Raw genomic sequence first — 14,240 nt, 5'->3', positions numbered from 1 at the left:
AAAAATATAGGCATTAGTGAAAGTACTTTTTGTCATATTTAACTGTAAAAGGCAACATACTTTTGCCTGGTTAGGCATAAATAACCTCAGCTCACAGGTCAGTGAGGATTGAGCAGCTCTTATATACCAGCATGTTTGTTCCTGGTGGAAGTTTATATTTCAATAGGACACAGTGCAGCAACATTTCATTGTTACTGACCATAATGGTACATCAGGCAGTTATACATTTTTGACGCATGATTTGCCAATGTCTTACAAAATCATTTGCTCGAGTAAGTTTTAAACGAACAACAGTAATATATTCACATATCAATCATTGGACAGCGACAACAAGCAGTTCCTTACTTGAAGGTTGATGTCTAACACAGCTTTCATGAGCAATCTGGCTGCAGTTATAAAATGCTTTAACTACATACGGCCATAATAATAATAATCTTTATTGTCACAAGTCGGCTCACATTAACACTGCAATGAAGTGCTGTGAAAAACCTCTAGTCACCACATTCCGGTGCCTGTTCGGGCACACTGAGGGAGAATTCAGGATGTCCAATTTACCAACAGCATGTCTTTCGGGACTTGTGGAAGGAAACCGGCGCACCTGGAGGAAACCCACGCAGACACTGGGAGAACGTGCAGACTCAGCACAGGCAGTGACCCAAACCGGGAATCAAACCTGGGACCCTGGCGCTGTGAAGCAATAGTGATAACCACTATGCTACCCTGTCGCCCTTTCCTGCATAATAAAATTAGTCTGAAATTCAAATGTAAGCTGTCTAAGTGCTATATGAATCTGGACAGATGGAAGAGGGCGAGCATTTGGTAGTCATAAATGAGTTAGATTCAGTGTAGTTATGGAAAAGGATGAAGATAGATCAGTATAAAAAATTCTCAATTGGGAAAAGGTCCAATTTTATAAAGTGGATATGTGATTTAGCAAAAATAGACTGGAAACAGCTACTTGAAAGGAAACCAGTGTCAGAACAGTGAGAGGCATTTATGGAGAAGATAAAGAGGGCTCAGAGCAAAACTTTCCCAGAAAAAAGGGTAGAACTCCTAAATCAAGACTTCTGGCTGTCAAAAGGCACACATAATAGAATAAGGCAAAAAAAAGGATACTTTTTTCAGATGCCAAGGGTTTAAAACTGCAGAAAACCTAATGGAATTAAAAAGTGCTGGGGTGAAATTATATAGGAAATTAGGAAAGCAAAGAGAGGACATGGAAAAATATTGGTAATTAGAAACAAGAAAAAGCCAAACACCCAAATCTGCTTTATAAATATATAATGAGCAAGGATAGGGCCTGATGGGACCATATACCATTGTGTACCATTTACACTGCAGCAAATCAACAAGGCTCCGTCAAGAGCACTTTTAACCCATAACCTGTACCACTCAGAAGGTCAAGGTCAGAAAATGCATAGAGAATTACCACCTGCATGTTCCCCTCAAAGCCACACACTATCCTGACCTGGAACTATATTTCAGTGTCACCCGGTCAAAATCCGAGAATTCCCTCCCTAACTGAAATGTAGGTGTGCCTACGCCACATGGATTGCAGCAGTTCAAGAAGGTGACTCACCACCATCTTCTCGAGGGCAAAGCGTGAAGGGTAACAAGCACTGGTCTCACCAGTTGTTATGTATCAGAGTAACACCATTGGCTGGTGCAATGTCATATGTTCCGCAATGGCATCATCAGAGCGTTTTGCGGACTTTTGGGAAGTTCACCATTGCATTTTAGGAATAAAACCCTTACATTATGTGATATGAACTCGACGTGTGCCATCTCTGATTCTTTCTCGTTGTGGCTACAACAAAGAGCATAACAAAAGAGAAACTGGCGATGGGACCTGGGCCATAAAGAAAAAAGGAGAATGACAACTTTTGACGACAATGTTGTGAGCCAGAAGAAGGAATCATCGATGGAGATCCAGGCCCATATACCTTTAGGAGTGAGGTCGGGAGAAATATTGTCAACTTCTGAGGCAAAATCATCGTTGTGGCAAGTAAATACTTGGACACCACACAGTTTGTAGCAGGGTGCGGGAAATCACGACAGCCACTAGTGCAAATAAAATGGTTTTCAAAAAAAGAAAAAAAAACTGTCAGACAACTGCGAATTACTGGGATCATGGTTTTCTGTACTGTTACTATTATAGTCGGTACAGCTGTGAAGACCGTACATGAGGAACATGAAATGGGCAGCGGGAAGGTGAACCTACGGGCCTTATGACCCTGTATCTACTGCCAGGAATCGATAGCGGGGCGCAGAAACAACTAGTCTGCTTGTGCGCTATGAGTTTGTCTTCTTTAAACAGAGAGAGAATAAATGGCAGGGGAGACAGACTGAAGTACAGATAAGGAAGCTGCAATCCAAAAATGACGAGAAGAAAAGGCGCCATGGACGTGTTTGATGATAAGGAGGAGGATACATGGAACGCTTATGAGGACAGGTTCCAGTCATTCCCTAAAGCCAATCAGACACCAGCAGACCTGCATAATGGAACATTTCTCAGCTTAGTTGGGAAGAAAACCATAAGACCATAAGACATAGGAGTGGAAGTAAGGCCATTCGGCCCGTCGAGTCCACTCCACCATTCAATCATGGCTGATTTCAACTCCATTTACCCGCTCTCTCTCCATAGCCCTTAATTCCTCGAGAAATCAAGAATTTATCAACTTCTGTCTTAAAGACACTCAACGTCCCGGCCTCCACCACCCTCTGTGGCAATGAATTCCACAGACCCACCACTCTCTGGCTGAAGAAATTTCTCCTCATCTCTGTTCTAAAGTGACTCCCTTTTATTCGAAGGCTGTGCCCCCGGGTCCTAGTCTCCCCTGTTAATGGAAACAACTTCCCTACGTCCACCCTATCTAAGCCATTCATTATCTTGTAAGTTTCTATCAGATCTCCCCTCAACCTCCTAAACTCCAATGAATATAATCCCAGGACCCTCAGACGTTCATCGTATGTTAGGCCTACCATTCCTGGGATCATCCGTGTGAATCTCCGCTGGACCCGCTCCAGTGCCAGTATGTCCTTCCTGAGGTGTGGGGCCCAAAATTACTCACAGTATTCTAAATGGGGCCTAACGTTCATGTTACCGCAGAATTTAGTACACCCAGCTAAACCTGGAGAGAGGACAGATAATGAGTTAATGACTGTCTTTCTCTTCCCATCCACTATTAATAACTGAAAGATTCCACTTTCACCATCGTGCACATTTGTTGCATCACTGCGAAAGCTAGCAAAGTTCTGTGAATTTGGCCAGACTTTGGGTGATACACTTAGTGACCGATATATTTGTGACCTCAGGAATAAAGCCATCCAAAGGAAATTGTTGACTGAAGGTGCATTAACCCTAACATCTGCTATAGAAATTGCAATGGCTATGGAACTTTCTGCGAGAGAAGCTCACTGATTGGAGTTCAGGCTAAAATCCAAAAAATGGAGCCTGTGAGAAGCAGATCCACCAAGGATGTACCATGTCATCGCTGCAACAAAGTGGGACATATGACTGGAGATTGTTGGAGCAGAAAGAACAAATGCAAAAATTGCGGTAATGTCGGTCACATTGCCAAGGCATATTGGTCAGGCCAACCTTCATCAGCACAAAATAAGTGTACCAAGAAAAATATTGCAAAGCCTACAGGGCGGGTTTACCAGTCAAGTGATCCAACTGAAGACCCACCAAGTACCAAAGTGTCAAGTCAGCTTAAGGAATTTAAGCTCAGTGTTCCAGCAGTACAAGGAGACCAGCATAGATTTTGGATCTATCCAAAATTAAATGGGGATACTATTATGATGAGTGCTGCTGTATCACTTATATCTGAATCGATATACAGTCAGAAATTGAATTATCTGCCACTGCAACTATCTGGCGTGGTCTTGAGGGCATATACCGAGAGATTGTGCCATTGAAGGGCTTCATCAAGGTGACTGTGGAAATTAAAGAACAAAACGTGGAGTTGGCTGGTCAAATTGCTCAAGGAAACCTTCCAACATTGTTTGGCAGATATTGGTTCAGGAAGATTAAGCTAAACAGGGCTGTCGTGAATCAACTTGTTGATTCCACAAACGATCTTCAACCACTTCTGAGAAAGTATGTGAAGGTATTCGAGGAATCATCTGGAACACTGACTGGGGTTTAAGTGAAACTCAAGTTAAAGGCAGGCAGTGTGCCTAAGGGCGCGATCCAACGGTCACCCTGGGCCCGAAAAGCGCTCGCTGTGGCGCAGCATGGCCGATAAAAGTCAAAGACACCCTCCCAGGTGTGATGTTCCTTGTATAGTTCTCCAAGATAGCTAAAAGTCGTAGTGTTTACAAAGGACATCAAGCTATGTATTTAAAACAAAACTAGTTTATTTTACACTACTTTAGATGGTTCACACATTCTACTGAGTAATAACAAAAGAACAGTATTGAATCTATGTTACAGTAATCTATTATGTCTATCTAATACAACCAACACTCTATCTCAATCTCGCATTATCCTTCTCCATAAGCTTCTCCCAGAATGTTTAGCAATGTAGCCTTTGTATAAGACGACTCAGTGATGCCATCAAGTGTTAAGATACATGAACATCATCTAGTTAACCTTAGATTATACATATCAACACATCCCCCTTTTTTTTTAGATGTTTGTACAGAACAAACAGGGAAATATAAGTAACAATACTACATGACACATTGATATGTATCAATATGAGTCAAAATTTGTTTTAAAAATTGTTTGTTTTTCTTTACAAATTAAGTCTTTCAGGTTTCTTTCTGATTCTGGAGGATCTCCTCAATCCAGTCAATTGAGTTGCAGATGTTTCCAAAGGCTTCTGGAAGTCATCTTGTTTATCATCAAATCCTGTAGTAGTATGTAAGAAATTACCATCAAACTGAAGATATGGAAATAAAGTTTGAGAAGTCTTGACTTTCAAAAGAGCACATCGGTTTCTTCCAAGAACAGAACCATCAGTCACTTTAACAATATACGAGTGAGGTGCTGCTTGGCGTATGACCGTCCTCCAAGTCAGACCATCCTCCAATGGGAATCTGAACTCTCACTAGGTCACCTGGATCAAGCGGTTCCACCGATTTTGCATGTTCATTGTAGTATTTCTCCAGAATATGCTTTTGATGCTGCATTTTCTCGATGATTTGCTGAAGATCAGGATCAGCTAGTTGTAAACATGGAAGAGTTGTACGCAACGATCTGTTCATTAACAACTGAGCAGGAGATAAACCAGTTGAGAGAGGAGTAGCCCCATAATTCAATAAAACTACGAACATATCTGAGCCAGAGTCAAGTGCTTTCTTGAAAAGTTGTTTCACAATTACGCAATTTTTCAACCTTGCCATTAGATTGCGGATAAAGAGGACTAGACATGATATGAGTGAAGTTATAGTTACGAGCAAATTCTGTCCAATCATTACGATCAGAGCAAGATCCATTGTCTGTCATAACTCTGCAAGGTATCCCATGACGAGCAAATATTCTTTAGTTGCTTTGATCACGGATTTCGAAGTAGAATCAGACAATTTCATTGCTTCTGGGTTGTTTGAAAAATAGTCAATGATCAAAACATAATTATGGCCATGAAAATGAGGAAGATCAATGCCAACTTTCGACCACGGAGTCTTCTCAAGGTCATGAGTTGTGAGTTTCTCTTTTCTCTGTATCGACTGATTTTGCTGGCATGTCTCACATTCTAGCACAAAATTCGCTATGTCAGTATTTATTCCAGGCCAATATACTGCTTGTCTCACTTGACGTTTACACTTTTCTATGTCTAAATGGCCTTCATGAACCTTCTGGAGGATCATCAGTCATAGCGATGTGGGAATGAAAAGATGATGAGACGAAGTCGAAATCCATCTATGACAGTGAGATCAGGCCTAATATTTCTGAAATTTGAACAGTTTCCTTTCAGTCAACCATTTTTCATCTGGCTGATTACTCGTTGTAACATTGCATCTTTTTCAGTTTCTGCTCTGATGAGCTTGAGTTTTTCATCAGAGACAGGAAGGGTTTGGGCTAAAATTTCCGCTTGAGCTTCTACAAGTTGAACTATCTCAGGTTGCTGTTCATCTGTTTTGTAGCATGAGATAATGCATCGGCAATGATAAGAGCTTTCCCTGAAATGTAGACCAGTTGAAAGCCGTACCTTCATAGTTTCATGATAATTAATTGCAGTCTTGTCGTCATATTATTCAAATCTTTCTGGAGTATATGAACTAGTGTACGGCGATGTGTTTCAACCGTGAACATCGGAGGTCCATACACGTAGTCATGGAATTTCTGTATTCCCGTAAGCAAGCCTAAACACTCTTTCTCGATCTGAGCATAACGTTGCTCTGTGGTGGTCATAGATCTGGATGTTAATGCAATGGGTCTCCATAAAGCATCATCATTCATTTGAAGGAGGACTGCCCCAAACCCAATTTGACTCACATCTGTGAAAATCTTCGTTTCTCGCTCAGGGTCAAAGGAGAGGACTGGTGCGGTGGTCAGTGCTGGGTTGAGATCAGACCATTCTTTTGTGTGCTCTGCAGTTCATGACAAGAATGTGTTCTTCCTTATGAGATGATGCAAGGCAGTTGTTCATGAAGCAAGGTTGGGGATGAATTTTCCTAAGAAATTCACTACAATAAGGTATCTCAGAACTGCTTTTTTATCTTTTGGGATGGACATCTTCTGGATAGCAGCAATCTTATGATCATCTGGTTGCACACCATGTTCTGATATTTCATCACCCAAAAAGTTTAACGTTCAGATACCAAAGTTGCACTTGGCCCGATTAAGCTTCAATCCGTATTTGTGTATTCTCCGTAACACTTGAGTCTTACATTGTGTTCTTCACGAGTAGATGACCATATTATAATGGCATCAACATACACATGAACTCCATATAAGCCTTCTGTCATGTGTTCCATGGCACAATGAAATATCTCAGATGCTGAGATTGTGCCAAATGGCATTCTATGGTTAAAGCAGTAATGAACGTACGGTGTGTTGAATGTACACAATTGTTTGCTTGTGTCATCTAGTTGCATTTGCCAAAATCCTCTGGAAGCATCTAGAACATAGAACACAGAACATACAGTGCAGAAGAAAGCCATTCAGCCCATCGAGTCTGCACCGACCCACTTAATCCCTCACTTCCACCCTATCCCCGTAACCCAATAACCCCTCCTAACCTTTTTGGTCACTAAGGGCAATTTATCATGGCCAATCCACCTAACCTGCACGTCTTCGGACTGTAAGAGGAAACCGGAGCACCCGGAGGAAACCCACGCAGACATGGGGAGAATGTGCAGACTCCGCACAGAGAGTGACCCAGCGGGGAATCGAACCTGGGACCCAGGCGCTGTGAAGCCACAGTGCGAATCACTTGTGCTACCGTGCTGCCCAGGTTTGGAGAATATCTTGGCATTAGCCATTTCACTCGTTATTTCCTCGCGTTTCTGTATTGAATTGTATTCACGTCTGAATACACAATAGGGCAGCACGGTAGCACAAGTGTATAGCACTGTGGCTTCACAGCGCCAGAGTCCCAGGTTCGATTCCCCGCTGGGTCACTCTCTGTGCAGAGTCTGCACGTTCTCCCCATGTCTGCATGGGTTTCCTCCAGGTGCTCCGGTTTCCTCCCAAAGTCCAAAGACGTGCAGGTTAGGTGGATTGGCCATGATAAATTGCCCTTAGCGACCAAAAAAAAAGATTAGAGGGGGTTATTGGGTTACTGGGATAGGGTGAAAATGAGGGCTTAAGTGGGTTGGTGCAGACTCGATGGGCCGAATGGCCTCCTTCTGCACTGTATGTTCTATGTTTTATGATGTTCATCTTCCGATCAATACAAATCCTGAGGTAACCATTATTTTTTTTACGCAGTCCATCGAGCTCACCCAATCTTTAGGTTTTGTGATCTTGGAAATAATCCTAAGGTGCTGCATACGTACCAGTTGTTGCTTGAGACGGTCATGTAAAGGAGCAGGAACTCTTCTTGGAGGGTGTACCATTGGTTTAGCATTCACTTTGAGTTGAATTTTGTATTGGAAAAGAAGAGTACCCATACCTTCAAATACCTGAGGAAACTTTGCTGAGATGTTTTCAATGTCTTCCTGCACAGGTGGAAGAGTTTTGTCGGTGCTGTAAATTCGTTTCACAAGGTGTAAGTCTTGACAGGCTTGTGCACCTAATCGTGATGAACATCTGGCTTCAACAATTTCGAACTGCAAAGATATTGCAGTATCGTTGTTTGTCACTAAGTGATAGCATGACCCTAAAGACATAATTGTGTTGCCATTGTAGTCACGTAACTGGAAGTCCGTTTTCTGAACCTTAGGACTGTGACATAGTTGGGATAAATCAAGAGTAGTGATTAAATTAGCAGATGCTCCCGTGTTCTAGTTTGAACACAATCTCGGAACCATTAACTTGTAATGGAGTGTTCCATTCAGCTTCCGTGTTAATCGATTGTATGGGATGCAGTATCTGTAGATAGGAAGTGTTCTTTACAGTTGTCTGGTACTTCTCAACAATACCCAAAAGAAAGAATCTTCAAGACAATAAGCATCTATATTAACATTAGGGTTATACATCTTTGAGGTTTCTGCACTTGCATGAACACTTTGAACATTCATTTGTTTCTTCATTGAATTTGATGTTTTAAAGTCTGTCCCTTTTAATGCAAATCTGCACAGGACAGCAAAGTGATTCAGTTTGCCACATTTGGAGATAATTTTCCATGTGCTGGGTGGGCATATCCACAACATCCACACATCATGATGCTGCCTTCGTCATGTGCAAATTGGTTGCGCGCATGCGCAGAACGGTCTTTGTCCAAATTGCATAGTCTGTTGAAGTGCGCATGTGCAGAACAACTATGTGCATGCGGAATACGGTTGCCGTCTGAAACGTGCTTGTTTCTCAACTGCGCAACTGATCCAACGCAGTCGGCCCCGAGGTGCGTTTTTGTGCCCTTTTCTTTTATCAGTATATCTGAATACTGAATCCTGGATATTTCATTCGCTCTACCCATTTCAATTGCATCTTCCAATTTTAAATCTTTTGTAATATACATTCTCTCAGCTTTTCATCTTTGATGCCAAAACGATTTGATCCCTAATCATTGAATCTGAAAGGATTGAGAAGTTGCAGGTTTGTGACTTCAATCTTAAATCAGTAGTGAAGCAATCTACGGATTCTCCATCTTTCTACACTCTCATTTTAAAACACATCGCTCATAAGTTTCATTAATTTGAACTTTACAATGAAGGTCAAATGTTTCAATCACTACACTAAATTTACTTTTATCATCTTCCATGGAGAATTGGAAGGAGATATATAGCTCAATTGCCTGTGGTCCAGCCATTGTTAAAAATAATGCAGGTTTTCTGTTATCACTAGCTGTATCTAAATCTGAGGCAGAGAGGTACAGTTGGAATTGCTGCTTGAAAATTTTCCAATTAACATCAATTTTACCAGAAGTCCGGAACAGTTTCAGAGTCTGCAGTTTCTCCATGAGGTCTCGACTTGTCTAAGTGAGTTGATGGAACATGTCTGAAAACAGTCTTGCCGTTGAAGTCTGAGCATGTGTTGATTTTCTTTCTTCTTAGGTTCTGTCAAATTTTAGCTGAATTACTTCAGTAATTACCTGGTACCATGTGATGTTCCTTGTATAGTTCTCCAAAATAGCTAAAGGTCGTAGTGTTTACAAAGAACATCAAGCTATGTATTTAAAACAAAGCTAGTTTATTGTACACTAATTTAAATGGTTCGCGCACTCTACTGAGTAATAACTAACAAAATAACAGTACTGAATTATGTTACAGTAATCTATTATGTCTCTCTACTACAACCAATGCTCAGGGCTGGTTTCTGCGCCCCGCCGCACCACATTTCTGTTTCAGCACGCCAGCGGGATGCTCCGTTATGCCAGTCGGTCAATGGGGTTTCCCATTGTGGGGCAGCCCCACGCCGTCGGCAAACCCCCGGGCTGCTGGCAAAACAGAGAATCCCGCCGGCGGAGAATCCAGCCCTCTATCTCAAACTCGCACTATCCTTCTCCATAAGCTTCTCCCAAAATGCTTAGAGATATAGCCTTTTATAAGACTACTCCGTGATGCCATCTATTGTTGAGATACAGGAACTTCATATTGTTAACCCTTTACTCTCCATAGATCATATATATCATTGCACCAGGTTCTACGCGGCTTGCAACGCTTTGCGATATCCAATGCGATCTCACAAGATATTGCAAATCCCGCCCATTGGGGGCAGGGTCACTTTTTCGCAAATCTACATATTAGAGCAAGACAGCGAGTCTCACTCTAATGTGCAGATTCCTGCTGTATCTGAGGCTTTGGGAAGGAATCTGGGACGGCACTCTTGGGGGTCTCCCAGGGGATCGGAGGACCCCAGCTGCTCTCTGGGCTGGGTGATGCCCTGGCACTGCTGGTGCCACCTAGGCACCCTGTCAGTACCAGCCTGGCATGCTGGCAGTGCCATCCTTGTGCCAGTATGGCACTGCCATGGTGCCAAGGTTGCATGGCAGCTGGCAGGGGCACAGCCAGGGTGCCAAGTTGGCACTGTCAGGGTGTCAAACTGGGGGAGTGCATGCAGGCTGGAGGAGTCAGGTGTCACTTTGGGGGCTCAGAGATTGGGATTATATTTTTAAATGGTGTCCCGATCTCTCGCTGCTTTGGGGCTACATACGCCCACGGCACACGTTTCCTGCTAAGACCCATTAGACAACACAAGTTGTGTTCTATAAACATGTGGGCGCTGCGATCGCCGGGAAACACGCGACTAAATGCGCTCGCAATTGGGACTTTGTTGTCAATTAGTTGAATCGTGCCCCAAGTGTTTGAAAGCATGTACCGTATCTATGCAATTCAACCTTGCAAGGAAGAAGAACTCAAGAGGTTAATGAAGACAGGAGCCATTGAGCCTTTCACCACCAGTGATTGGGCAACCCCAGTCATCCCTGTTGTAAAGAAGGATGGTCCAGAACGAATATTCAGGGGTTTCAAATGACTATCAATCCTGTATTATGTGCTGATCAATACCTGTTATAACCCGCACAAGACTTATGGGTTGGAGCAATCAGTCTCCCTGTGAGTCTCACTGAATATGAGCTCCCCCGCTAAGTGGGCGGGAAGCCTGAGATCATTGATGATTGAGATCTGTCTAACTTCGGCCAGGTGTGGAACCGACAGGGCAGGCCCGGCTAGGATCTAATGTGTGTTGTAAATATAATAGCTTTGCAATAAACCCAATATTCCTTTTACAACTCGGTTCAGACTGGTTTGTGGCCTACTAAAATACCTTTTACAATTTATCGAAGATCTTTTTGCAGGACTCTCAGGAGGCCAACTATTTAGAAAAATTGATCTCTCCCAAGGAAGAGAGGATCTCTCTTCCTGCAAACAAATATAGTGATTGAGTCTCAACTGTTACTGACCATAGTAATACACAAGGGTCTCTTTCGGTATTGGGCTTCCATTTGGTAAGCGTCAGCATCAGCTCTTTTCCAACAGTCTCTAGGTCAGATCTTGAATAGACCACCAGGCGTGCAATGCTACATGGACAACATTTTGGTCACAGGTTTGAACAATGTAGTGGAGATGCGGGCGTTGGACTGGGGTGAGCACAGTAAGAAGTCTTTAAACACCAGGTTAAAGTCCAACAGGTTTGTTTCAAACACTAGCTTTCGGAGCACTGCTCCTTCCTCAGGTGAAATACCTGAGGAAGGAGCAGTGCTCCGAAAGCTAGTGATTTGTAAGACTTGTGGTGGTGTTGTAAGACTTTTATTGAACAATGTAGAGCAGGTAAAGAACCTAGAAGCTACTCTTGTGAGGCTGCAGCTACATAATCTCAGGGTTAAGAAAGAAAAGTGCAAATTTTTTAAATTTTCTATTCACCATCTTCGACACATCAGTGATTAAGATGGTCTTCACAAAGAAGCTAAGAAGATGTCAGAGATCCTGGATGCTCCATGTCCGCAGAACGTGACTCAGTTAAAGTTGTTTCTAGGATTATTGAATTACTATGGAAAGTTCACTGAGCAAGAGGGCTGAAGCCTTTCCATTTGTTGCTTTGCAACAAGCAAGCTTGGTTCTGGACAAAAGGTGGTGAGGATACTTACCAAAATGTCAAAGTAAATTACAGGAATTAGAGTTATTAGACCATAAGACCATAAGACATAGGAGCGGAAGTAAGGTCATTCGGCCCATCGAGTCCACTCTACCATTCAATCAATGCTGATTTCAACTCCATTTACCCGCTCTCTCTCCATAGCCCTTAATTCCTCGAGAAATCAAGAATTTATCAACTTCTGTCTTAAAGACACTCAACGTCCCGGCCTCCACCGCCCTCTGTGGCAATGAATTCCACAGACGCACCACTCTCTGGCTGAAGAAATTTCTCCTCATTTCTGTTCTAAAGTGACTCCCTTTTATTCTAAGGCTGTGCCCCCGGGTCCTAGTCTCCCCAGCTAATGGAAACAACTTCCCTACATCCACCCTATCTAAGCCATTCATTATCTTGTAAGTTTCTATTAGATCTCCCCTCAACCTCCTAAACTCCAATGAATATAATCCCAGGGTCCTCAGACGTTCATCGTATGTTAGGCCTACCATTCCTGGGATCATCCGTGTGAATCTCCGCTGGACCCGCTCCAGTGCCAGTATATCCTTCCTGAGGTGTGGGGCCCAAAATTGCTCACAGTATTCTAAATGGGGCCTAACTAATGCTTTATAAAGCTTCAGAAGTACATCCCTGCTTTTATATTCCAAGCCTCTTGAGGTGAATGACAACATTGCATTTGCTTTCTTAATTACGGACTCAACCTGCAAGTTTACCTTTAGAGAATCCTGGACTAGGACGCCCAAGTCCCTTTGCACTTCAGCATTATGAATTTTGTCACCGTTTAGAAAATAGTCCATGCCTCTATTCTTTTTTCCAAAGTGCAAGACCTCGCACTTGCCCACGTTGAATTTCATCAGCCATTTCTTGGACCACTCTCCTAAACTGTCTAAATCTTTCTGCAGCCTCCCCACCTCCTCCATACTACCTGCCCCTCCACCTATCTTTGTATCATCGGCAAACTTAGCCAGAATCCCCCCAGTCCCGTCATCTAGATCGTTAATATATAAAGAGAACAGCTGTGGCCCCAACACTGAACCCTGCGGGACACCACTCGTCACCGGTTGCCATTCCGAAAAAGAACCTTTTATCCCAACTCTCTGCCTTCTGCCTGACAGCCAATCGTCAACCCATGTTAGTACCTTGCCTCGAATACCATGGGCCCTTATTTTACTCAGCAGTCTCCCGTGAGGCACCTTATCAAAGGCCTTTTGGAAGTCAAGATAGATAACATCTGTAGCGCACAAAGACTCCGTGAGACGAATAGAGTGAAGTCGATGAGGCTTTATTAAGCGTGTCTGTTCCCCCGCAGCTCGATAGTAGAATGGCTTGCGGGGGAGGACTCCGGCTTCTTATACTCCGCCTTCAGGGCCGAGCTAGAGGTCAACGGACAACCAGGACCCGGGATCTGTCAGCCAATGGCATTAGGGCTTCCAGTCCCACATGACCCCCAATACATACTACCACAACATCCATTGGCTCTCCTTGGTCTAACCTATTTGTTATCTCTTCAAAGAACTCTAACAGGTTTGTCAGGCACGACCTCCCCTTACTAAATCCATGCTGACTTGTCCTAATCCGACCCTGCACTTCCAAGAATTTAGAAATCTCATCCTTAACAATGGATTCTAGAATCTTGCCAACAACCGAGGTTAGGCTAATTGGCCTATAATTTTCCATCTTTTTCCTTGTTCCCTTCTTGAACAGGGGGGTTACAACAGCGATTTTCCAATCCTCTGGGACTTTCCCTGACTCCAGTGACTTTTGAAAGATTGTAACCCATTATAATCCACTATAACCCATAACTGGAGATGCAGCTTGCTTGCGGCGCATCACCCTATGGGGTTGGAGCAGTTATATGCATATAATACCTTTAGTCAAAAATCATTTGCTTCCAGAACGTTGACTTAGCACTGGGTTCAACTGTACTCAGCTTGAGAAAGAAGGTCCCAGTATTAGTTTTGGTATCCACCATTATTCATTTAGCCATCAATTTCCTCTAGTGACCGGCCATTGTTGCTTAACAATCATTTTTGGGCCACCTAAGGGGATTCTTTCACTCACTGCTAGCCAATTACAACATTGGGCATTAACCTTGTCA

The 14,240-nt window shown here is 43.0% G+C and overlaps 1 protein-coding gene across 2 annotated transcripts in view; it reads right to left on the bottom strand.

Moving 5' to 3' along the window:
- Positions 1 to 14,240, bottom strand: part of scin (scinderin) — a 231,649-nt gene that overhangs the window by 188,329 nt on the left and 29,080 nt on the right. Inside the window, exon 1 of one of the 2 annotated variants that reach the window (XM_072509137.1) lies at positions 61 to 76. The exons of the other annotated variant lie outside the window; for it this stretch is intronic. The gene's annotated coding sequence lies outside the window, so the exon portion shown is untranslated. Of the gene's footprint in view, positions 1 to 60; positions 77 to 14,240 lie in introns of those variants that run through there. 2 annotated transcript variants of the gene reach the window in all.

The sequence above is a fragment of the Scyliorhinus torazame genome, chromosome 6, assembly GCF_047496885.1.
Source record: "Scyliorhinus torazame isolate Kashiwa2021f chromosome 6, sScyTor2.1, whole genome shotgun sequence".
NCBI classification, from domain to species: domain Eukaryota; kingdom Metazoa; phylum Chordata; class Chondrichthyes; order Carcharhiniformes; family Scyliorhinidae; genus Scyliorhinus; species Scyliorhinus torazame.
This window is presented reverse-complemented; position numbering and strand designations above follow the sequence as displayed.